The sequence below is a fragment of the Neofelis nebulosa genome, chromosome 3 (assembly GCF_028018385.1).
Source record: "Neofelis nebulosa isolate mNeoNeb1 chromosome 3, mNeoNeb1.pri, whole genome shotgun sequence".
Lineage (NCBI taxonomy): Eukaryota > Metazoa > Chordata > Mammalia > Carnivora > Felidae > Neofelis > Neofelis nebulosa.
In genome coordinates this window covers 102,420,563-102,445,531 of record NC_080784.1, presented here as the reverse complement: position 1 = coordinate 102,445,531, position 24,969 = coordinate 102,420,563, and the positions used below count along the sequence as shown (strand labels likewise).

At 37.1% G+C, this 24,969-nt stretch overlaps 1 protein-coding gene across 1 annotated transcript in view; it reads left to right on the top strand.

Moving 5' to 3' along the window:
• Nucleotides 1-12,331, top strand: part of SPRY1 (sprouty RTK signaling antagonist 1) — a 30,634-nt gene extending 18,303 nt beyond the window's left edge. The window contains exon 3 of the transcript XR_009259331.1: nucleotides 12,246-12,331. The gene's annotated coding sequence lies outside the window, so the exon portion shown is untranslated. The remainder of the gene's footprint in view (nucleotides 1-12,245) is intronic.
• The last annotated feature ends 12,638 nt before the right edge of the window (nucleotides 12,332-24,969 follow it).

Sequence of the window (24,969 nt, the reverse complement as noted above, 5' to 3'; positions counted from 1 at the left end):
TAGGTCTAAATTCTACTTCAACTGAATCATGACAAAATAATCTCTCCCAGAATTTTTTTAGTGACAGCATTGTGTAAACTGCTCATTAATTTTCATGTTTACTTTTTAATGTTGGAGAGGAGGCAAAACTTCACCACTACCCTCTTAAGATCTCTGGCTGGGCCTGAGAATTAAATTGGCATAAGATGGATCAACAGGAGAAAAGCATACAGATTTTTAAATGTACATGGAAGCCCCCTTAGGAAAATGAACACCCAAGGAAGTGGCTAGGCCTAAGTATTTATATACTAGGTTGAACAAAGAGAGACAATTGTGGAAAAGTAACTGAGACATATGGGGAGACTAAAAGAAGATGAATTATCTTAACAAGGTCCATTTGTATAGATTTCTCTGGTCTCCACTCCCATCCCTGGTGTTAAGAATATTCGCTTCCTCCTAGTCCAGGGAAGGCATCTTTCCCAAGGGAGTTTCATCGCTTTCAGGAAGAAAATGGGAGATCAGAGCACCCTTTATCCAAGTGCTGTTTTTTAGTGCTTTTAGCTCAAAGTAATACTTATGCTAAAGCAGCATATTTGGGGGTGGCATTTTCTGACGCTTAACATTTATGTCTTGTCACTCCTTTTGTATTGCAATTCTTTGAGATTGAGATTATGTTGTAGACCTGTTGGCACTCCACAGGTGCTTTGCTCATACTAGGCATTCAATAAATACGATTTTTCCTGCATTTTACAATTGAGTATAAAAGCCCATATTTGGATCTCGTTTTTCTGATTGGGGGGACTATGGTAATATACATTCTGATATGATACATTCTGACTTTTTTTTTGTTTGTTTTTTAGAGAGAGTGCGAGCCTGGGAGGGGAGAAGGGGCAGCAGAAGAGAGAGAATTTTAATCAGAGTCCACACTTAGCACAGAGCCCTATATAGGGCTCAATCCCATGACCCTGGGATCATGACCTGAGCTAATATTAAGAGTTGGAGCCACCCAGGCACCCCAATATGTAACCTACTTTAAACCATCTTAGTCTTGCATATAGTAAATAGAGTTCTAAAAATATTGTGATTATTTGCTATAGAATATTTTTGTAATATCACTGATTATGTTAAAGTTTCCAGAAGAGAATAGTTTTTTAAGAATTGGGGCAGTACAGTTTTGGCACTGGAGAAGACAGACATTAGAGGCCGTTGAATCATCTTACCTTTTACCCACTGTACTAATGCATCCTCTCTATAACATCCCAAATAGGCTGGACATGGAAGTGCTTGGAATTACTCCTTCTTTACTAATCTATTCTTAGATATTCATAACATTTTCATTAAGAGTCAGAAATATCCTTAAGAGTAATTAATACTGAGTTGATTTGGGAGTCTTGGAGAATGCCAGAGCCCTTCTCAGCTTCTTAGGTACTAATGCTCTTTCTCCTAGATACTAAACTACTGTTTACTCTTCTCGCTGAACTTGGCATAGTCACAAAACTCGTCAAAACATCACCTTTTTCAAATGCACAATGGCTATGAATGCTTTTGAATCCTCTTTGGGTAGAGCTATAATAATATTATATAATTCAAGTTATTACTCAAATCAGAACACTATTCTTAGTAAATACCGTAATATCTTGAGTTGTATATTACATACAATATTTTTGTTAGTACTTGGGTTTATAAAGTTTTGGTATTTCAACAAACTTGTGAGTTAAGGAGGAGTCAAATGATTAGCTTAGTTTTATAGATAAGTTTGACACAGGGAAGAAATAAGATTTTCCCATTTATTAGTAAAGTTAGGATTAAAACCTAACTTCCCTGGCTCTGTTCATTAATTCTGCTCTCTCTTCGATGCCCACTATGTAAGAACAAATGGGTATGCCATGCCTGCTGGTGATGTAGCAGTGTTCTGTCCGTGACTTATGCTGTGATGGAGCATCTAGTTGAAAAAACTATCCTTATATTCATACTTGAATTTTACTTGAAATTTAAATCGTGCTGTTTCGACTGAAAGATACTGACCAATTTCTTAATTGCATGCCATTGCTATGGTTTAGAAACAATGTTGTTGCATTTAAAAGAAATGCATATAGCCCAAATACACAAAAGCAATTAAAATTGTTTTAGATTTTGATTATTTTAGCATACTAGTTGATTATAACTCAGCTATCTGCAGTGAACAGTTGGCCTTTTATTATGTTGTCCCCTCTAACTCCATCCCTGCTCAAATCATTAAGTGGAAATTCTTCTAATTGTATAGTCTCATTTTGGGGAAAATTGGGAAGGTGGAAATCTAAATGATGCGTGTTACTCTCAGAGCTAGGAAACTAGAGCCAGGTCTCTTGGTCCTCTAATTAAAACTTTTATTTCTACAGATTTATTCTGTGGTCCTTACTGAACAGATCTGCCTTGGGTTTCTGCTGGTGAGTTTTTCAGCAGGAATGCGGGCTTTGTTTCTTTGAATAGTTGAGTGCAGATTAGTGGTATGCCAATTTCCTGTGGCCTTTCAGAGCTGCAATTTGAGCCCTGTTTGCTCCTGGCCCTTGCACAATTGAAAACAATGGGTGACTTCTTTTAGGTTTCACTTCAGGGCTCTTAGAAACAGGGGAAGTGGCTAAAGCCCTACTTTACAGGTAATTAACAATAGATAATGTTTGCTCTGCATTTTTAGAGCCGATAAAAGGTAGATGAACATATTCAGCTCCTGATTTAGACACTGTGCGGTGGTTTTATGGATACAATGGCTGTCTCAGCATTAGCAAGGTGGCATTGAATATCTGGGTCACATATATGATTGAACACAAAACTTGTAAAAATGAAAAGAAAAAAGAATATTATTGAAACACTGATGGGTAACTTCAAGAAAGCACTCCTTAGCGAGGCTAAGGAAACTGTATCGCTTTAAGTCATGTGTTTTGGTTCAGGGTGCATTTATTATATCTATATCTGTTTTATGAGGTGAACAATTTTCATAACTTGATCCTTATTCAAAACAATTTTTTATGTTCTATGAATTCAACTCTAGAATCCATTTGTTAGTTAAGATGATACCAGCTTAAGAAGTTTTTATTTGATATCACATTTAATTATTAGCCACATGTATTCTTATGAAATGGTCTTAAATGCCTAACATGTTGTAGAAAACAGTATATTTTGACCTTTCATTGTATATTTGGTAGGGTTTTTGTTTTAAAACTCTAAATAAATAAATTTTTTTAGACTATCCTTCTCCCTGAACATACTACATTGATTTCATGACAAACTAGGTTTGTAGCTATATTGGCAGACTAATTGACTTTTTCAATTTGTAACAGTTATAAAATACCTACTCTGCCTCACATAGTGGCCAAAGCATTAAAGATGGAAAGACGGGGGTGGGGGGGGGGGTAGGGGGGAGGGGGGGGGGACCTGGCTTTAAGGAGATTATGGCAATCTCTTTCCCAGCACTGTTGCCAGAAGTGGACACCACACTCTTTGGGAAAAAAGTAATCTCAATTTTAATACTTAAACTGTACATCTACAATTGTAATGTGGAGGCAGCATCCTTGATAAAAATCTAAAGACTGGGCCATGTCTGAGAACGCCCAACCATCTTACTTTTAGAGTGAATCTTAACTCTAAACCAAAAGATAGTGGCTTTTTGTTCTGAGCAACTTTGAACCAACAACATGAAAATGTCACCTTACTCATCTGCTCCTAAGAGTTGATGAATATAAAGAAGTTACTTTAGTGGAGAATTTCTGTACCATTTAAAAGTGTATTTAGATACTCTTGAGAACAGTGTTTTAAGTACAGAGGTGTGTAAAAGTGAAGGAACACTACATCAATTAGACAGTGCAGACTTGGTGAATACCCAGAACGTGTTCAGTGCTGTGCCAGGAGTGTGAGTTTAAGGAAAAAGTATAAGCTCCATATCTTCACTAAGAGCTGGATCAGGAGGCTGACCTGGCAACCAGAAATAGAAAAAGCACTTAAATCCTCTTTTCTGCTGATAAAAGTAACATGTGTTTATTGTAACACTGTTTTTGAAAATTTAGAAAAAGTATGAGGAAGAAAACAAAAGTCACATAATCCCACTACCCATTTCTTAGTTACAGACGGATTTTAACAATTATTTGGATACTCTTTACCTATCTCTTAGTTTCTTTGCCAGCTAAAATAAAATTAAAAGTAAAAACACTTATTGTACTTATTGTACTTTTATCCTCCCTTTATTATTTTCTATTACTCATTGAATCTTTTAGACTAGAGGAATTGGTTCCAAAATATGATATAGACCAGAATAATCTTTCTGAAAATAGTCATTCTGAAAAGAAACAGAATTTGTATTTTATTTCATTTACTTCCTTCTTTTCTATCTTTTTAATAAAGTGGAGCTCTTTCAGAGAGTTGTGAAGGGAAAAAAACTGAGTTTGTCCTTTTCAGCTTTCCAGTAGTAAACCCAGTACTTAAACCCAGCTGAACACATTTACTGGAGGAAAACTAAGACACTTGATAAGAGAAAGAGCTTAAAAATTAGGATCACTGAGGGCTCAGTAATAACAATCTATGATTTTTATTTAAAATAAACTAAAATTATTTGATATTGTCAATAGTTATAGCAAAATAATCCTGTAAAGAAAGGACTTTAAAAAATAATGTCAACTGCAGCTCAGCTATGAGAGCTAGGTTCCTTCTCTTCCCCATCCCCCCACTTTTTATGTTAACCACATTAATAGTGCTAGTAATTTCTCTTAAGAAACTTTGTCTCTGAAGACTAATGCTCATCATTTTCCTGAAGGTGACTGGCTTGGAATTACGTAACCAACTTTATTATCACTGTCATTAAAATCAGTGTATATTTCATTCCGGTTGTACAGGAAGTGATTACTTAAAGTATCCATTTAAAAGATGACTTAATGTTTAGATAGTGAACTTGTATGTTTATCATGTCAAAGCCTCAGAGGACTATTTTGTTTTCCTTAAGTGCTCTAAATGACTGCTCAGTTGCCTACAGTTGTGATTAGCTATGTATAGCCACAAAGTTATCGATATTAAAATAGTACCATTATGATACTATTGAATGTTCAAGTTCTATTATTCTCTTGTTCCACGAATTAGAGGAATTTTCTGAGTTGTGAGCTAAGTAACTTCTTAAGTGTACATCATTCTCACAGGAGAATGCTGACATCTTTCATCTTTTCCGATGAAGGAACTCATTTGCTGAGACAACTTAGGATGCACTTAGGAAGAAGTGACGACCCTATTTTTATTTTATTTAATTAACCTTTTACAATGACTCCTAGATAGGTAAGTCTTCTACCAAAAATTAAGGTATTTGAAAGTAGCAGTGAGCTCACTTAATTTCTCTATTTTAAACAGAGTGCTTTTGATGGTTTACTAGACACGACATCACAGTTTCCTGTTTCATATTTGAGTTAAGCAGGGTTGGAGAAAACCATTTGCCCTAGGTTTTGAAACTTTAGGCATAAAAAGCCCCTGACCAGAGAAGCTTCAGAAGCACAGTAGCCCTTTTAAATTGTAAAAGAGAATTAAGACTGCAATACTGATGAACGAAAAAATATCCAACCTCCTTCCTGATGTCCCCCAAAAGAAGGGTAAAACCTAAAATATGAGATTGAATGATAGAAATGATTATTTAAGCCTTTCACTTGTAAGGGCTCACAGGTTTTTATTATTTCCCTTTTTCCTAATAACAACTAGCCTAGCACTCTGTATGTTGGCAAAATTGTTTTGTGTTCTCAATTGAGAAAGGGAAATTGAAAGTAGAGTTAAGCTTTTAGGTTCAATAAATCACTTGCAGTTAGAATTTAGTGTTGATGGCGGTTTCGGGACTGAGGTGTTTAATAGTGTGGTAAATAAAGAAAAAATATTGAATCTTTTCTGCAATCCGTAGGGAGTAAAAAACATATTTGGCATTATGTATTACTCTTGTGCATGCTTACTTATTATTTTATTTTTTTTAAAAGGCAGCAAACTTAATTACTCTACAGAAAACGAGGCACTTCTGAAACCTGGTAAACGATTGGTTTCTTAAGATTTCTAGAGAGGTTCTAATGTGTGATAAATTAAAGTTATAAAGTATGATCATTTTTAAAGGGGGAATATGATCATTTTAAATAATTGAGGAATTTGGCAAAAATGGTTTTTAAAGTTTTATTTAAATTTCAGTTAGTTAACATAACATAACATAACATACATGTAGACCTCAAACTACTATTATACTGTGTGTTAACTAAGTAGTGATTCAACACTTGCATATGGAGCCCAACATCTACACGCCCATAATAGGAATTAAAATGCACTAAATTGTCTAAGAGCAGAAAACTGAAATACTGAGATTTTGGAGAAATAAGTGATTATTTCCTGGGATAGAGCTGAGGGAGCGGACATGGGCCAGCTTCTGAGGCTGTGCTGGTGAACAAGATAGACCTATTGCTTCCAGTCTGGTCTCTTCTCTTAATTACAGAAGCAAAAAGACTTTTTTTATTTTTTAAACCTTTATAAATTCAGTACTAGTACCTTCCTAGCTCTGTATTCCAGATATCACCACCCTTAAGAGATGAAAGTGCTATTTCTCTTCTGAGATTTCTTTTTTCTATGAAATTCAAAAAGACTAGCCGTTTCGTCTTTTCCATACAGGAACCCAGGTCACAGAGTAGTGGAGATATCGGCTGGGGTTTCCATCATTTGAGTTCTTATTACCAAATATGACATTTGAACTCATTTATTTTGTGATTGTTTCCTCAACAAAAGGCTACTATCATTGTTCCTGTAATCTCCTTTTCCTAAAGTTTTAGTTTGTAAGGTATATATTTATTCTTATGCATGTTAATATTCATTCCCATATAATTTGTTTCATTTATGGTTTGTTTTTCTCACTGTATTGTAAGTTCCTCCAAGGTATCCTCTCTTTTTATATCCTTTCATTATTTTCATAGCTCAAATTTACTGACTGCTTACTGTGTGCTGGGGTAGCTGGGTACTGTTCTTTTATGATTTATTTGATCTTCTTAACAAGTGTATGAAGTAGGTACCATTATTATCCTCTTTTATATAAGATGAGATAACCCAGGTGCAGAGAGGTAAAGTAAGTAGCCCAGGTTCCCCAGAACTAAAACTTGGGGAATCAGAATTTGAACTCTGGTTATCTGACCCAAAGACAGTGCATAATGTATGACTTTAAGATCTATCTTTGATTGTTTTACCCATAGTTTTCTAGGAGTGACCATTGCTACTTTTCCTTAGGAATCGAAACTAAGTGCTATAGACTGTTTATGTTCCTTCCAAATTCATATGTTTAAATCCTAATGCCCAACATGGTAGTATTTAGGAGTAGGGCTTTTGGAAGATGATTAGGTCATGAGGATAAAGCCCTCATGAGTGGGAATAATGCTATTATAAAAGAGACCCGAGAGCACTCCATTGCCCCTTCTACCATGTGAGGATACAGCAAGAGGAAGGCCATCTATGAACTAGGAAGCAGGGAATCACCAGACACTGAAATCTGCTGGTGTCTTGATTTTAGACTTCCCAGACTCCAGAACTATAAGAAGTAAATTTTTGTTGCTTATAATCACCCAGTCTATGGTATTTTGTTGTACTAGTCCAGACAGACTAAGACACCAAGAAACCGAGATCAGTGCTCAAGGCAAAAGAGAATAATTATATCTTTTATTATTTAAGAATAGGTTAACTGTTTTTCTTTTTTTCAACCTTAAAACAATGTAAACATGCTTTGTACTTTGGCCTGTACTACCTTACTTCCTTGGTTTGTGGATGAAAATGAGGGGTGTGAGGGATGGTATAAGTTTTAAAATTTGTTTCCTTCCTTCCTTCCTTCCTTCCTTCCTTCCTTCCTTCCTTCCTCTCTTTCTCTCTTTCTTTCAGTTTATTTATTTATTTTGAGAGAGGAGAGTGCACAGAGAGAGGGAGAGAGAATCCCAATCAGGATCCGCACTGACAGCATGGAGCCTGGTGTGGGGCTTCAAACTCACAAACTGTGAGATCATGACCTGAGCCAAAATCAAGAGTCAGATGCTTAACCAACTGAGCCACCCAGGCACCCCTGGGCTCTCTATTCTATTCCATTGATCTGTGTGTCAGTTTTCCTGCCAGCACCATATGTTTTGAGTACTATAGCTTTGTTGTAAAGCTTAAAATCAGGGAGCATGATACCTCCAGTTTTTTTCTTTCTCAGGATTGCTTTGGCTATTTGGGGTCTTTTGTGGTTCCAAACAGATTTTAGGATTCTTTGTTTTAGTCTGTGAAAAATTACATTGGTATTTTGATGGGGACTGCATTGAGTCTGTAGATTGCTTTGAGTAGAATAGACATTTTAACAATATTAATTCTTCAACTTCATGAGCATCATATATCTTTCCATTTATTTGTGCTATCTTCAATTTCTTTTTTGGTGTCTTGTAATTTTCAAGTCTTTTATCTCCTTGGTTAAATTTATTCCTAGGTATTTTATTCTTTTTGATGTAATTATAGATATATAAATAGATATATACTTCATATAGCATGATGCTCAGAAATTGCTTAACTGAGTTTGGGTTTACCATATTACCAGATCAAGGAATCCTGGTAAAATACGGAGTATATATAATTTGATTTTTTTGTCTAGGTTCCATTTCTTCTTTGGAAGCTATTACAAAATTAATTTAAATATGTAGATTAATTTAGCACATTTCTGTTACTCCTAGTATTGAATCATTATATTAAATAGGATCACGGGGCACCTGGGTGGCTCAGTCGGTTAAGCATTCGACTTCAGCTCAGGTCACGATCTCGCAGTCTGTGAGTTCGAGCCCCGCGTCGGGCTCTGGGCTGATGGCTCAGAGCCTGGAGCCTGCTTCCGATTCTGTGTCTCCCTCTCCCTCTGCCCCTCCCCCGTTCATGCTCTGTCTCTCTCTGTCTCAAAAATAAATAAACTTAAAAAAAAATAATAATAAATAGGATCACTGACTTTCTCTGAAAAATGTTAAGCTAGGTGCTGTACTTATAACATGTTCACTTAGGTTACTACAGTGAATGGAGGCAAAATGAATATGGGATGTACTGATGCTGCAGCCATTCTTTTTAGATATTTCTCTCATCATCTAAGTTGGAATTGAGTCATTCAATTTAACAAAATTATAAAATTTTTGTTAGAGTTCTGGTGATATAGCATTGAACAGGATAGCTACAATCCTTTCCCTCACAGAGTTGATGCTCCAATAAGAGACATAGATGATAATAAACAGACACACTGTATGTTATAATAAGCATCATTGTGCAGTGAAAATAGAGTGTGAGATATGAGCACAGTAGACAAATGAGCAGTAGGTTTTTTTCCAGGATCTTGGCTTTCCTGTCATGACATATGAAAAAATAAATTTGTATATTTTATATATTTCCTTAGTCCATTTGGACTGGTATAACAAAATACCATAGACTGAGTGGTTTATACACAATAGAAATTTATTTTTTACAGTTATAGAGGTTATAAAGTCCAAGATCAAGGTGCTGACAGATTCAGTGTCTAGTTGAGGACCTTCTTCCTGGAAGGCCATCTTCCTACTGTGTCCTCACATGGTGGGAGGCTTAAGGGACCTCTCTGAAGTCTCTTTTATAAAAAGGTACTAATCCCATTCATGAAGGCTAAACCCTCATGACCTTCCAATTATCACCTTCCAAAGGCTTTACCTCCAATTATCATCATGTTGGAGATAAGCTTCAATATATGAATTGGGGGGGCATACAAACAATCCACAGCAGTAAGTGTGTATTTAACTTTATAAGAAACTACCAAACTTTTCCAAAGTGCTACATAATTTTTGCATTCCCACCAGCAATAAGTGAGAATTCCTATTGTTCTAAGTCCCTGCCAGCATTTGGTATTCTGCTAACTGAACACTTTTGTGTTTTCTAATATGCTTCAGGAATTATTCTCTCCCATGTCATCTTTCCTATTTGTTTTAGAAGGTTTTAGATAGGGAAGGTAATTGCTTATGTTCAGTCTTCATCTTGACCTAATTTTCCATACAGGGTTTAGCTTAGTCTTTCTTACCTACTTTGTGAAAACTTATTTTCCCAGAGACTTCCTATCACTCCCCTATCAGAATGTAAGTTGCTTTACTTATTTTTTTCCCCATTTAGTTGAAACCACAGTACAAGGCAGAGTTTTTATGGAGGTCTGTCATATTTGTGAAGAATTTCAGGAAGACCTTACCTAGTTTTTTGTGTTAGTTTTTCTTTGTTCAGCAGATCCAACAACATATTGTTTTCTGACATTCATACATGATTGATAGATTTTAAATATTATCAACACATGTTGCTGATATTTTGTAAACGCATCCTCTGGACTTTTACACAATATGTGTACAACATTTGCACAACATAGTGAGACATGTTATTCCAATGCACTAATTTTGTACCATGGTAAAAAAGAGCTAAATATTGTAGTTTATGATTTATTTTACCTTTCCTTTCTAGAAACTACAGTTTCTTTCTAAAACTTAAAAAACTCAGTTTTTCCACAGGCATGAATCTTATTAGTGAGAGGCCTTGAAGTCACATCCTAGCACATGTCGAGACTCCGAAAGGGCATCTGTCCTTTTCCTCCTGGCTGCCATGCTGCTGGTGCTTCTTTTGTTTACTCTTTAAAAAAATTTTTTTTAACGTTTATTTATTTTTGAGACAGAGAGAGACAGAGCATGAAGGGGGAGGGGCAGAGAGAGAGGGAGACACAGAATCCCAAACGGGCTCCAGGCTCTGAGCCATCAGCCCAGAGCCCGACACGGGGCTCGAACTCACGGACTGCAAGATCGTGACCTGAGCCGAAGTGGACGCTTAACCGACTGAGCCCCCCGGGTGCCCCTTTTGTTTACTCTTTAACCTGCACAGTCCAGTGGTCAGCCACGACCAGAGAGGTACAATGCAGAACAGTGCGCCCACATCAGCAAAAGGGTGGAGCTTATTTCCTATAGACTATTGCTAGCTAAGATGATACACTACTAACCAGTATAAAAGTTAATTTGTATATAATGGCTTAAAATTATATATTGATTCTGTTGGAAGCTTTATCTTCCACTTTTAAATGGGTTTTGCTACTCTTGAAATTTTATTTTCATATTCATTGCCAGATATTCATTTTCCTGGGTATTAAGAGTGAAAACTTAAAGATAAATTAGAATTCTCTTCTTTGGTGGCCACTATTTTTTTTTTCTTATTTTATACGTGTTATTTTCACAGAAACTGGTATCTGCCATCTTATTTTTAAAAATCTGGCGTAGCGGCGCCTGGGTGGCTCAGTTGGTTAAGCGTCGGACTTCAGCTCAGGTCACCATCTTATGGTTCGTGGGTTGCAGCTCCACATTGGGCTCTGTGCTGACAGCTAAGAGCCTGCTTCAGGTTCTTTGTCTCCCTCTCTCTCTGCCCCTCCCCCACTTGTCTCTCCCCCCCAAGCCCCAAAATAAAAATCTGATTTAATTTTATAAAGATACTTGTAGTGCCAGGGATTTGTTTAAACGTTATCTTTTTCATGAAAATGTGTTTTATTGAGGCCGCTAAAAAGCATATTAAGAGAATTTTTACTAAGAAAAGTACTAAGTGAATCAGGATGAAAAGCAAAACATGTAAGAGGATGGTTGCAGACATAAGCAGTTAATAGGTTTGCTATGTTTGAACTTCCAATATGACCCAAAATTTCCTGCCAGACTAGAAGAAAAAGTGAAAATATTATAGTATGAGTTTCTTGGCATTTTAAGGAATTACAGGAAGTTGTCAGGGAAGACAGATTTTGCCCCTGGCACTAAATTCTAAAAGACAAATCTCGCACAGAACTTATGTAGAAGGAATTGAAAATTGGGAATAGACAATATCCCTAAAAAAGGGAGAAATAGTTCATGTGACAAACTTTTATTAAAGCTAGAGACATAAACCTAAAGCATATTTCAATGGAGACTGATTTTTTTTTTCCCCCAAGGAAACTTACAAGGGCCTACATTTTGTGGCCTAAGTATCATAGTCTTCTGGTAGTCTTAGTCCTCCATAACTCTCTCGACTTAAGGTATGTATTAGGGACTGAATTATATTCCCTCCAAATTCATATGTTGAAGCTCGATCTTACAGTATGACTGTGTTTGGAGACAGGGCAATAAGGAGGCAATAAAAGTTCAATGAAGTCATAAGGATGGAGCCTTATAATCCAATAGAACTTGTGTTCTTATGTGAAGAGGAAGAGACATAAGAGAGTGTTCTTTCTGTTTCTCTGTTAGCACAGAGGAAAGGCCATGTGAGGACATAGTGAGAAGGTGACTATCCATCAACCAGGAAGAGAGGCTTCACCAGAAACCAATCCTGCCAGCACCTTGATCTTGGACTTCCAGCCTCTAAAACTGTGAGAACATAAATTTCTTTTGCTTAAGGCACCCAGTCTGTGGTATTTTGCAATGACAGCCTAGCAGACTAATATAGTATGGCTTCTGGATAGAAGATAATCCTTCAAACATTAGGATAAGGATTCCAATCTGTAGGCACTTCAGTCACTTACCTGCATGCAGAGGTAGCCAGTGTCTTAATATCAGACCTCCATTGTGCTAATCCTCAAATCAGTATTCTAGGTGTGCAGGATGGTTTAGTGTTGATCTGGCTGTATTTCACGGGCACGAGATGCAAAAACAACTTCCATGCTATTCTGCCATCTTGGCTCTTCCCTATATCAAATCTCCATTAGGCAGCTCCTCCACTTTCACAAGAGGTTATCAGCCCTACCAATGCTCCTGATTTCCAGAGCAAATGGATTGCCTTCAGTTGGCAATGTAATGTTTACTATACGTTAGTTCCAACTCTTTAACTAGTTAATAAGCTTCTCAGGAATGGCTCTGGGCCATATATAACTAATCTTCACCATGCTAAACACTCTTCTTCACTATTCAGCAGGAGAAGGATTGTTGAACTGCATGTTTTCTGTATTGGTGATGTACTAAGATAGGGAATAATATATTTTTCCTTCCATACTTTCATCAATGAGTAAGTAGAGAGACCAAAGAGATGGAAGCAGGAAAAATAAGCCTATGGCAAGAAGTTGTGACTTTAGCCTTCTTAATTCTCCTCTAATCTTTTGAATAACAGATTGCAAGAAATAAGAATGCACAACGTATCATAAATCTCTCAGACTGGGTTTTAAAAACTCTTGTAAATCGCTGTGACCTTTACTATTTTATATTGCAAATATTGGCAGTAAGGTAAGTTTTCCCAAGTTTACTGAAAACAGAAGAATTTGAGTCTGAATTTATACAAACCTGAGACTAAAATTGTGTTAAATCTGGAAAAATTTTGACAAACTCAAAAATGCTAGGGGAAAAAAATTTAATAAAATGGACATGTTTTGACACTTTCAATATTACTTTATTAACTTTGTGAATGTCAGATATGGCCCTTTCCACATAGTAGCTATTTTCAATGTGCAGGTTATAAATATATCTGGTCTGTTGGATAAAGATGGAAGACTTAGGGTATAGTCTTCCCTAAATCTCATGGTGGTAAAAGGCACATTGTTTAGCTACCTGTCTGTTTCTCTATCTTTCCATCTGTCCCTCTATGTGTTTTTATCTACAAAATTCTTCTTCCTCACTGTGAAAGGTTTGAGTTTAAGTATTTGTGCAGTAGTATAGTTTACAACTTAAGTATCTAGAATAATGTGAACTATATAGAGAAAATATACAAAAAAAAACCCCCATATACACAGAAAACATAACAAAGTTCCCTCAAACTTTCAGTACTGGAGCCAATTATTAGTGAGATAGACAGGGGAAGGAAAGGAAAAGGCTCTTGAATAAACCCCTAAAATAAGTGTATCAGGCCTTGATCAATTGCTAATAAGTTTTGCAGTTTATAGCAAAAAATCCCACATTGATTTGGCTTAGTTTGATTGAAGAGCTTTGTCAATGTCTCACTAGGTAGATTCAAGCAGATAAAATGTAGTCTAGAAAATAACGATGTGCTTGTTTTGTCTTATAGAATGAGAATTACAGGACTAGCCATGCCAAAACCATGCCTCTTTTTCTAGACTCATTATAAGTTGTGAAGTGGCATGATGCAATGTGAATGTCTGGACAAGTATCCCTTTTGTTGTTTTCAAGGGGGTTATGTCCTGGATTTGTTCCTTTGCAAACTCTCTGCAGTTTACATAGCTGGAGAGACTTAACGCCTTGGCAGGCCTTGGCAGGGGCACAGGTTTTATCTGCGAATTTACCCTCCTAGAACGGGAGCCAGTTAGCCTATGTAGGAACTGTATTCTTTTTGCTTGTGGTTACTCTTGACATTTTATCACTTATTTCTTCTTTTAATCACATGAGAAAAATAATATTTTCTATGCCTACTAGGCATTCTGAAAGAGAAAACAAGGAAGAGAGCTCTTCTGGATTTCTCCTGTCCTCCCTAATCTTTCCTTCAACACTCAGTTCCTCTTTTAAGAATGTGCAACCACAGATTTGATTAAATTCTTTGGGTATTTGAGCATTTGCTATTGAGAATACTAGGCCATGTACTTTATGTTTTTGGGTGAGAGATGATAATATCGCAAGCCTTTCTGAAGAGACATGTTCATGAAGCACACATGTTCTCCATGTTCCTTATGGGTCATTTTCCCCTTAAACACGTTGTTGTTGCCACAACCATCAATGCTTTGGTCAAGAGCAGAATCAAAGTCACCTTGAAGAGAAATTGTGAAAATCACTAAGTACCAATAAGGATTACTGTATTAACTGTGAGACAGTTCTCTGTTTCAGTAGCTACTTTGTCAGTCACTTTAATGATCTGTTTTAGAGTCAAGATTGTCTTAATCTGGTTAATACTTCTTCTGAAAATCTAGTTGACAAACTCAAATAACCAGTATATCTTAGGTGAAATAAATTTGCCTTGCAAATATTCTAACATGTTTCTTTTGAATTTCTATTGTATTTCCAAACTAAGCAGTTTAAGCTAGATGATATTCTCTATATAGTTAATTTGATGTTTTAATGACTAGGTTAGAAACTTTCAGTGTGTCAGTGATCTTTGATTCCCCCATACTATTTAATGTCTTGACTCAGTATTTTGAAGTACCTGGATTTCAGGCAGAGGTTGGCTTCCAGTTTCCAAACACTTTTGTGAACGTGAAGAACAGATCCTTGAACACCTATAATAATTCTTTGGATCAAAGCCAGTCCACTTTTTTTCGTATGAAATGTACCCTGAAAATCTTATTTTACTTATAGTCATTAATTATCTGATGTTCAATACTCAGCAGTTAGAAGCAGGATGAAAGATGATAGGAAGAAAGGGTTGTGTTTGTTTTGTTTTATTTTGTTTGTGTTTTTTTGTTTGCTTTTTGCACCAGAAAAATGAGAATAGTAACAAAAGAAGTAACAAATGACCTAAAGATGCCCTTTGAGTCTTGGAGTGAAGGATTTGAGCAGTTCTGAGCACGAAAATTTTTCCTGAGAGTATTGGTTTAGTGCAATGCAGTATGATATTTTATTTTCATGATAAATTATCTTGAATATATAAAAATTGTCTTTATATTTTATCATAAAATGACATATTTTAATTTTTTTTTAACGTTTATTTATTTTTGAGACAGAGAGAGAGCATGAACAGGGGAAGGTCAGAGAGAGAGGGAGACACAGAATCTGAAACAGGCTCCAGGCTCTGAGCTGTCAGCACAGAGCCCGACGCGGGGCTCAAACCCACAGACCGTGAGATCATGACCTGAGCCAAGGTCAGACACTTAACCAACTGAGCCACCCAGGTGCCCCATAAAATGATATATTTTATTTTATTTATTTTTTTTTTTAATTTTTTTTTTCAACTTTTTTTTTTTTTTTTTTTTTTTTGGGACAGAGAGAGACAGAACATGAACGGGGGAGGGGCAGAGAGAGAGGGAGACACAGAATCGGAAACAGGCTCCAGGCTCCGAGCCATCAGCCCAGAGCCTGACGCGGGGCTCGAACTCACAGACCGCGAGATCGTGACCTGGCTGAAGTCAGACGCTTAACCGACTGCACCACCCAGGCGCCCCAAAATGATATATTTTAGATAAAGTTCAAAATAAAAATGTTAATACTTAGGGAAGCAAATTTCAGTTATTCAGAAAATCATCCTGTATGTAGTAACTTATCTCAAATAGTGTTAATAATGAGTGATTGAATTAATTAGTTCAAAACAACATAAAATGCATATTTTTTAAAAAGTTTATCTATTTATTTGGAGAGAGTGACAGAGAGTGCAAGCAGGGGAGGGGCAGAGAGAGGGAAAGACAGAATCCCAAGCAGGCTCCATGCTGTCAGCACAGAGTCCAACGCAGGGCTTGAACTCATGAACCATGAGATCATTACCTGAGCCAAGATCAAGAATTGGAGGTTTAACCAACTGAACCACCCAGGTGCTCCAAAATGCATAATTCTTAGATAAAATGATAATTTCTCTGTTCAGGTATCTAAGATGGCTCCTATTCATCTTGTATATAAAATCTAGATGATTATTTCCCAAATTGGTTGTAGTAGTCATCCAATAACGTAGCTGCTGGGTTCAAATCTACTCGCCCAGTGGCTATCTCCATCCTCCCTCCTTAATTTGGGCTTTTAATGGGGTTTTCTCACTTCCTGGCCCAGCCACAGTAATTGGGCTAGGGGTTCAGCATGTGACCAGGTCCAATCAGTCTTTCCCCAGGAGTTTTTCATTTTTTTTTTTCAATATATGAAGTTTATTGTCAAATTGGTTTCCATACAACACCCAGTGCTCATCCCAAAAGGTGCCCTCCTCAATACCCATCACCCACCCTCCCCTCCCTCCCACCCCCCATCAACACTCAGTTTGTTCTCAGTTTTTAAGAGTCTCTTGTGCTTTGGCTCTCTTCCACTCTAACCTCTTTTTTTTTTTTTCCCTTCCCCTCCCCCATGGGTTTCTGTTAGTTTCTCAGGATCCACCTAAGAGTGAAACCATATGGTATCTGTCTTTCTCTGTATGGCTTATTTCACTTAGCATCACACTCTCCAGTTCCATCCACGTTGCTACAAAGGGCCATATTTCATTCTTTCTCATTGCCACGTAGTACTCCATTGTGTATATGAACCACAATTTCTTTATCCATTCATCAGTTGATGGACATTTAGGCTCTTTCCATAATTTGGCTATTGTTGAGAGTGCTGCTATAAACATTGGGGTACAAGTGCCCCTATGCATCAGTACTCCTGTATCCCTTGGATAAATTCCCAGCAGTGCTATTGCTGGGTCATAGGGTAGGTCTATTTTTAATTTTTTGAGGAGGCTCCACACTGTTTTCCAGAGTGGCTGCACCAATTTGCATTCCCACCAACAGTGCAAGAGGGTTCCCGTTTCTCCACATCCTTGCCAGAATCTATAGTCTTCCCCAGGAGTTTTTCAAATGGGACCAAAGGAAGAGCTCTCTTTTGACCCAGTTGTGAAAGCATAGGAACGTATGTATAAAATCCCATTAGTCATATTCTTTAGCAGTTGGAGAAACTACTCTGCAGAAATGGCAGGTCAGACGAAAAGAACTTGATATTATTAGACAACAGCTTAGTTCCTGTTGTTCCTTTTGCCAGCATCTGGCCTTGCCCACCCTCTTGTTCTTTGCTTCAATAAGTCAATAAATTCCCTGAGGTACTTCATTTGTGGTTCCATTTCTTGAAACCAAGAATCCTGGTTAATTATTATTCTAAGTGGTGACTTTACATTATTTCTTGTATTTATAAACCTGTATTGTGAGGGTCATTATCTGTATTCCATAGCTGAGGAATTTGGACCTCAAAAAGTAAGTACCTTGCCCATAGTTATATGGCTATTAAGTGGCAGACATGGTTTTAAAGCTAGCTTTGTTGATTTTGAAGCTCCCTCTGTTTTCTTTCTAAAGTTTGTCTTAGTGCATTCTTTTTATTGTGATAAAACATACATAACATACAACTTAACATTTTAACCATTTTTTAATAACTGTATCATCCAGTGGCACTAAGTACATTTACTTGGTTGTGCAATCATCACTACTATCCATTTCCAGAAATTTTTCCTCATTTCAAAATGAAACCCTATGCCAATTAAATCATAATTCCCCAGTCTTACGCAGCCCCTCGCAAACATTATCCTATTTTTTGTCCCTATAAATTTGGCATGTCATATACAATGTATCCCCTTTTGTGTCTAACTTATTTCACTTAGCATAATGTCTTCGAAGTTCAAGAGTGTGGTAGCACGTGTCAGAATTTCCTTTCCTTCTAAGACTGAATTATTTTATTGTATGTATGTACCACATTTTGTTTATTCATTTTTCTGTTGATGGGCATTTGAGTAGTTTTCCATCTTTTGGCTATTGTGAATAATGCCATGGATATACAACGTTCCGTTTGAGTCTGTGCTTTCAATTCCTTTGGATGTATACCCAGAAACTGGATCATAAGATCATTCTATGTTAAAGTTTTTGAGGAGCCACTGTACTTTTTTTTATTTTTTATTTTTTTGTGTTTTGTTTTGTTTTGTTTTAGTGGCTGCACCATTTTACATTCCTACGAACAAACAATACATAAGGGTTCCAATTTCTCCACATCCTCACCAACACTTGTTATTTTGTTACTTTTAAAAAATAATATCCATCTTAATGAGTGTCTTGTGATTTTGATTTGCACTTGAAGCTCATGATTTTTATTTTTTTATTTTATTTATTTATTTATTATTTTCTTTTTTATTTTTGAGACAGAGAGAGACAAAGCATGAACGGGGGAGGGTCAGAGAGAGGGAGACACAGAATCTGAAACAGGCCTCAGGCTCTGAGCTGTCAGCACAGAGCCTGACGCGGGGCTCGAACTCACGGACCGCGAGATCATGACCTGAGCCGAAGTCGGCCGCTTAACCGACTGAGCCACCCAGGCGCCCCAGAAGCTCATGATTTTTAACCTATAACCTTCTGTGTGTCCTGCTCTCCAGTAGACCTTGCTCCCTAGACTGTCCTCATCTATTGTATCTCCTCAGTTTAGAGCATCAAGTCCAGTTAACCAGATATTCTCATCCCACCTTTAAACTTCCTTGGCTAGAAAAGACCAATGTCTTCTCTACTCTGCCAAAGCATGTGTTTACCCTTCTTTAAAATTCTGTTTGAAATTCGTTTCATCATTAAAGTCCTTCCCAAAGGAACCCCCTGATCCAGAGTACAGTGTACTCCCGTATCCCTTAAGCATTAAGAAACTATTAGTTTTGGGCTTATCTGTATATTCTTTTGCATGTTTTCCAGGTGGGTTTATTCCACCACTTTTAGATGATAAACTCCTTGAAGAAATGGATTCTGGGTACCTTTCTGTGGCAATCCCATTGTATCTCCTGTTCAGTGGTTGATGTGTATTGACATATGATAAAAGTTGACCACGACCACCATTATCATATTACTTGTTTATGTACAGTGTGGCATTTACCTATGACAATATTCTTCTTGAGAGGAAATCTTAACATATTTTTGTGCTATAATTTCTTATGACATTATTTAAATATTTTCTCATGGGGCGCCTGGGTGGCGCAGTCGGTTGAGCGTCCGACTTCAGCCAGGTCACGATCTCGCGGTCCGTGAGTTCGAGCCCCGCGTCGGGCTCTGGGCTGATGGCTCAGAGCCTGGAGCCTGTTTCCGATTCTGTGTCTCCCTCTCTCTGGCCCTCCCCCGTTCATGCTCTGTCTCTCTCTGTCCCAAAAATAAAAAAAATAAAAAAAATAAAAAAATAAATAAATATTTTCTCATAATTTTTTTCTTATGATTACGAGGGTGTCAAAAAGCAAGTTTCAGTTTTATCTACCTTTCTATTTCCTACTTATATGAAATTTTCTCTGTAGAATAATTTCTCAGTGTGTTCTATTGGGACAAAGGTTTAGTTGTCCTAGGAGAAAACATTTAAAGCTCTATTTCCTTCCTAGCAGTACCGCTGGAATTGTTGGCAGACATTTATTCCAAATCCCAGTTCTTGAACAGAGCCATTTTTAAGAGATGTTCGTATTTAGAAACATGAATATCATGCTGTGGCCCACCCTGAACTGTCTCCAATCAGCTGGCCTGTTAGCTATGCTGTACTCCTCTAGAAAAAAAAAAAAGAAAAAAGAAAAAAAAAGTCTGAAAATGATTGGGCTTCCTGTCCTGTGGATTTTGAATTACTGTAATTAGGATCTCATGTTTGCAGCCACACAGCCAGCAGTAGTCTCTCAGCCTGGGTACTTTCTATTTCAGTTGGTAATTACTCAGTGGTTAAAAAAAAAAATCAATCACAGATGAGAAAATTGAGGACATAGTTGACTTGGTACTGACTCTTTTGGGGGGGGTGTGGGGGGGGAATAGGGTACACTGTCTGTAATTCTGGCTTTCTCTAGACCAAGGCATCTAGGCTGACTGCAATAGGGCCCTTGACTTACCTTGTACCCATTCCAAGGTGCTTCAATAAGAACAAGTGAGAAGACTACTACTGTAGGAAGAGGATTGGGGAGGGTGGGGAGGAGAGTGGTAAACTAGAAGGAGGAGGGAGGAAGAAGTTAGTACCACTGTATCATTAAAAGAGGATTTCATATTCTTTTAAAAATTATGTGTGTCTCTGTGTGTGTTTTACCTTAAGGTTAACTTTAAATAATACTTAAACTTTATTTGCTGGATCATCTACTTAGTACTTATCAAGAGAGTTTGTTTACTGAAAAGCAATGCATCCTCCAGTTAGCATTTGTGGATCTATCTCCTATTTGGGAAAAGACTTATTTTCTCTCCCTCTCTCTCTCTCTCTCTCTCTCTCTCTCTGATTTTTCTATGCCTGGGAAAGCTGGTTTTATATTATTAAAAAATTTGAATTGCACAGCCCAGAGTCACTGGCCCCTTTAAAGGGGCTTTCTCTCTAGTCTTAAGAACAGACCTCGGAAGGAGCCAGATGGTTCCCGTCTGCTGCCTAGAGTCAATGCACTTCCTCCCACAGACGGGAGCCCTTTTGCCCTTCTTCCTTCCCAGCTCCTCCCCACTTTCTACCCCCCACCTCTGGGCCTCTCTGTTTTGTCCCTAGAAATAATCTTTTATTGCCCAGTTGTTCGGAAGTGACCTTTTGCCCTTGATTAGATAGCACCAGGCTCTATCACCGGATTGCTTTTGAGCTGGCAGTTGCTTTTTTGTGTTGGTTGATCTGGTGTCAGGGAGAACAATGCAAGGCTTTGCAAAATTTTAGTATAGCTCAGGCCTTGGGTGGAATAGGTGGGGGTGGGGAGATTGGGGGTTATATAAAGCAGACCAGTGGATCCTGGTTGCAAAAATATCTTTTCTTTAGTAAACTTAAAAACAAATGATATATTTTAAAATTCATTTGTACATATTTAACTCACTCCTGTTTAATAACCATGCATTTCAGAGGAATAGGGGATTACTTCAGGATTTCAGTAAATAGTGTTTAAGTATATTAATATACTATTAAACTGACTTGAGTGTATAGTCTTATATTAAATATTAATCAAGTGGACTGTTAAATTTCTTAGAGGGCCATTTCCCAGAAGCACCCAATTATTCTAAGTAACAAGTGTAATAAACCATATAATAGGGAATGTGTTTAATCATTAAAAGCTAACTCATTTTTAAAAATTTTAAAAACTAGGGAAAATATCCATGACTTTACATGCTTCCTGGATTAAGTGAAGGAATTTATGATTTTGAATCCTTCATAACAGTTCTCAAATTCTTTTGATTTCAAATTCCCAGGAATATCTGCTAGAACTGTAGAGTGGCTTAGTTTGAAATTTTTGTTTTGAAACTTCCAATTTCTTTCTAGAGGTGAATACTATGCTATACAAGTATAGAAAAAAATTAAGATTTTTTTTGAAGCTTATTCATTTATTAACATCTAAAATTTTGAAATTTCTTAGCCCTCAACCTGAGGAGAAAATATCTTCTCTTCCCCAAGTCCTACCTTCCAACCCATGCAACCCTAAATTTTTGTTATAGGCAATTCTTTTTTTAAAATGTTTAATGTTTATTTATTTTTTGAGAGAGAGAGTGTGCATGCATGAGGGAGAAAGAAAGAGAGAGAGAGTAGGGGAGGGGCAGAGAAAGAGTGGGACAGAATCTGAAGCAAGCTTCAGGCTCTGAGCTATCAGCACAGAGGCTGACACAGGGCTGGAACTCAACCACAAGATCATGCCTTGAGCCGAAGTTGGAAGCTTAACCAACTGAGCCACCCAAGCGCCCCCTGTTCTTAATGCTAATGACCATACTCTTTCTTCACTCTTGGCCTGCCAGTTGTGGTGGCTTAAAATGAACGCCACCTTTCTGCTTTATTTCAGGTGGTATGTTCCATTTCTTGTTTCAAAGATTTGTAATGGTGGGCTATTCCTAAGAAGTTATTGTGACTGTTTTCCATAGAGGAACTATCTTTGTTACACAGTATGGAAATATGTACATCAGCCTCCACTGCAAAGGAGGTTAAAGATGTAAAGTGCTGAGTGAGTAAGTATTACCAGTTCCATTTTATAGACAAAGCAGCAGGAACCTTCATAGTCATGCCAGTGTCTAGAGGGACCCAGAACAACCTTAAGGTTCCTCTTAATTGCCTTGTTTCTATGCTGTAAGAATGACTGTTCTCATAAATATTGTGTATAGGGAGGTCACAAAGAAAAATAATTTTCAGTTTTTGTTATTTGTGCTTTCCTGTCATTTCTCTCAAAAAATCAACATGAAACATGCAAAATTTACCAATGAATAATTTTGAGGATGTGGTACATATCTCTGTGTGTATACATATCATATGTGTTTGTGTGTGTGTGTGTGTGTGTGTGTGTGTGTGTGTATCCATTTTTTTTATTTGAGAGAGAGAGAGAGAGAGTGAGCAGGGGAGAGGGGCAGAGGGAGAGAGAAAGAATCACAAGCAGGCTTCACACCCAGCATGGAGCCCGATGTGGGGCGTGGGATCATGACCTGAGCTGAAATCAAGAGTCCAACGTTCAATGCCTGAGCCACTCGGGCACCCTTATATCTCCCACGTTTTTAAAAGAGCAATGGCTGTGGTTAATTTTCTTTGCAGAAAAGATGAACAGTTTGCCGGATAACTTGCCATTTGGGAGGTTTCTTGGTTGAGCCTGAGAAAGTGGGAAATGACTGAGGAAAGATAGATATTTGAGGCATCATTGAGTTAAATGAAAACATGCCATTCATGTGTTTGTAGATCTCTTTTGGTTTCAATCATCTGCCTATTAGCAAAGGCAGACCTCTGTATTTTTCTAGAGGGGTAATGGTAGATTTGAATGGTAACATTTGAGTTTTTAAAAAGGATCAGAAAATGGTTCTGAGTTTTTTCACTTTTTTTTTTTTTTTTTTTTTTTTCAAATAAGAGTATCCTCAACTCTGGTACTGTTCTGGGACTTGTTCAGACTGCAACAGATGAAAGGGAAGAATATTGGAATGTTCCTTAAGGACCTCTGGGTGGGTAACAAGGGAAATGCTATGTGTTTATCATTGTGGTTTACAGACAATAGCAGACTGGGTTGTAATAGTGCTTATTGCATTTTATTTTCTTTTAAACTCTTCCTGTCTAAAATAAGGATACTTCTCTTTATTTTATGGGGATATTGTGGAATCGTTTCATAACTAGAATAATAAATTCTTTATGAGAGGAATTTAGCTTGTATATGAACTTCAAAAAGAGTAGACTCTAGGATTCAGGAGACCAAGATTCTTCTGTTGATCATCTTTTAAAAAGACTAAATGAGCACCTGGGTGGCTCAGTTGGTTGAGCATCCAACTCTTGGTTTTGGCTCAGGTCTTGATGTCACAGTTTTGTGGGTTGGAGCCCTGCATCAGGCTCTGTGGTGGTAGCGTGAAGTCTGCTTAGGATTCTCTCTCTTTCACTGTCTCTCTGCCCCTCCCCTGCTCATGCTGTCTCTCCCTCAAAAATAAATAAATAAAACTTAAAAAAAACTAAAAAAATTCCCCTAATTTATACTATCATTAAAGTAGTGAGCAAGATATATATGCTGTTCCTGACAACCACCATTAAAGCAACAAAAAGACAAAAACAAATAAGCAAACAAAAAAACAGTATAGTCATAGAGTCCAAGCCAACAAACATTTATTATATTAATATTAGTATATTAGTATAGCAATGCCATAAAAAGTTTAAATCTGTGTTAAAGCTGTAGACTATATTCTCTTGTTGCCATACCCAGAAAGATGATTTTTCTGCATATTAACATATCAATGTCTACTTTGGACTTTAATAGTAAATGCCATGTAAATGCAAAGATAAAATTATACTTCCACTGAAAAAAGTGATGTACTAGCAAATTATTGATAAGGTTGACCTTATGACTTGCCCAAAGGCTTGGTAATAAAGGCGACAGAGCAGATTTACTGATTATTATATATGTAACCATAAAAAGCCAAGGTAGATTCTTTTGAGTAGGAAGAAAATTACAATCCATTTGAAAAAATTAATTGAAAGTAAAAGGATAAATTAGAAATAAAGGCATGGTAAAATATCATATAGAAATGGCTGCCTTCAGCCAACTAGCTGGACATTATTTTTATCATGAAATAAGCAAGGCATTTATTAAATTATTATAATTGCCAATATTTCTTACTATTTAATTTCACACATGCCACTCTAAATTTGAGTTTCATTGCCATCACCGAACTGGGTCTCTGAAGTTCTGGGACATCCTTTGGCAGGTCCAGTTCAAGATCTCTCTGTGATTACCCCTCTGATCCCCATATCTTTCTTCAGCTCTGTACTTTCTATCACCCACATAAAAGAATCAGTCATTTTACTAAGTCAAGCTGGTCAGGAACTTAATTGGTACATATTAATGACACTTTATTTTTGCCACACATTATGTTCCCTTGGTATCTGAGTTATGCCTTAACAATAAGTTAGGCATTTAAGATGTTAAATATATTTTGGTGGTACTGGGTAGCTAGATTTACATGGTCATAGGGAAAATGGGGTTTTATTTTTG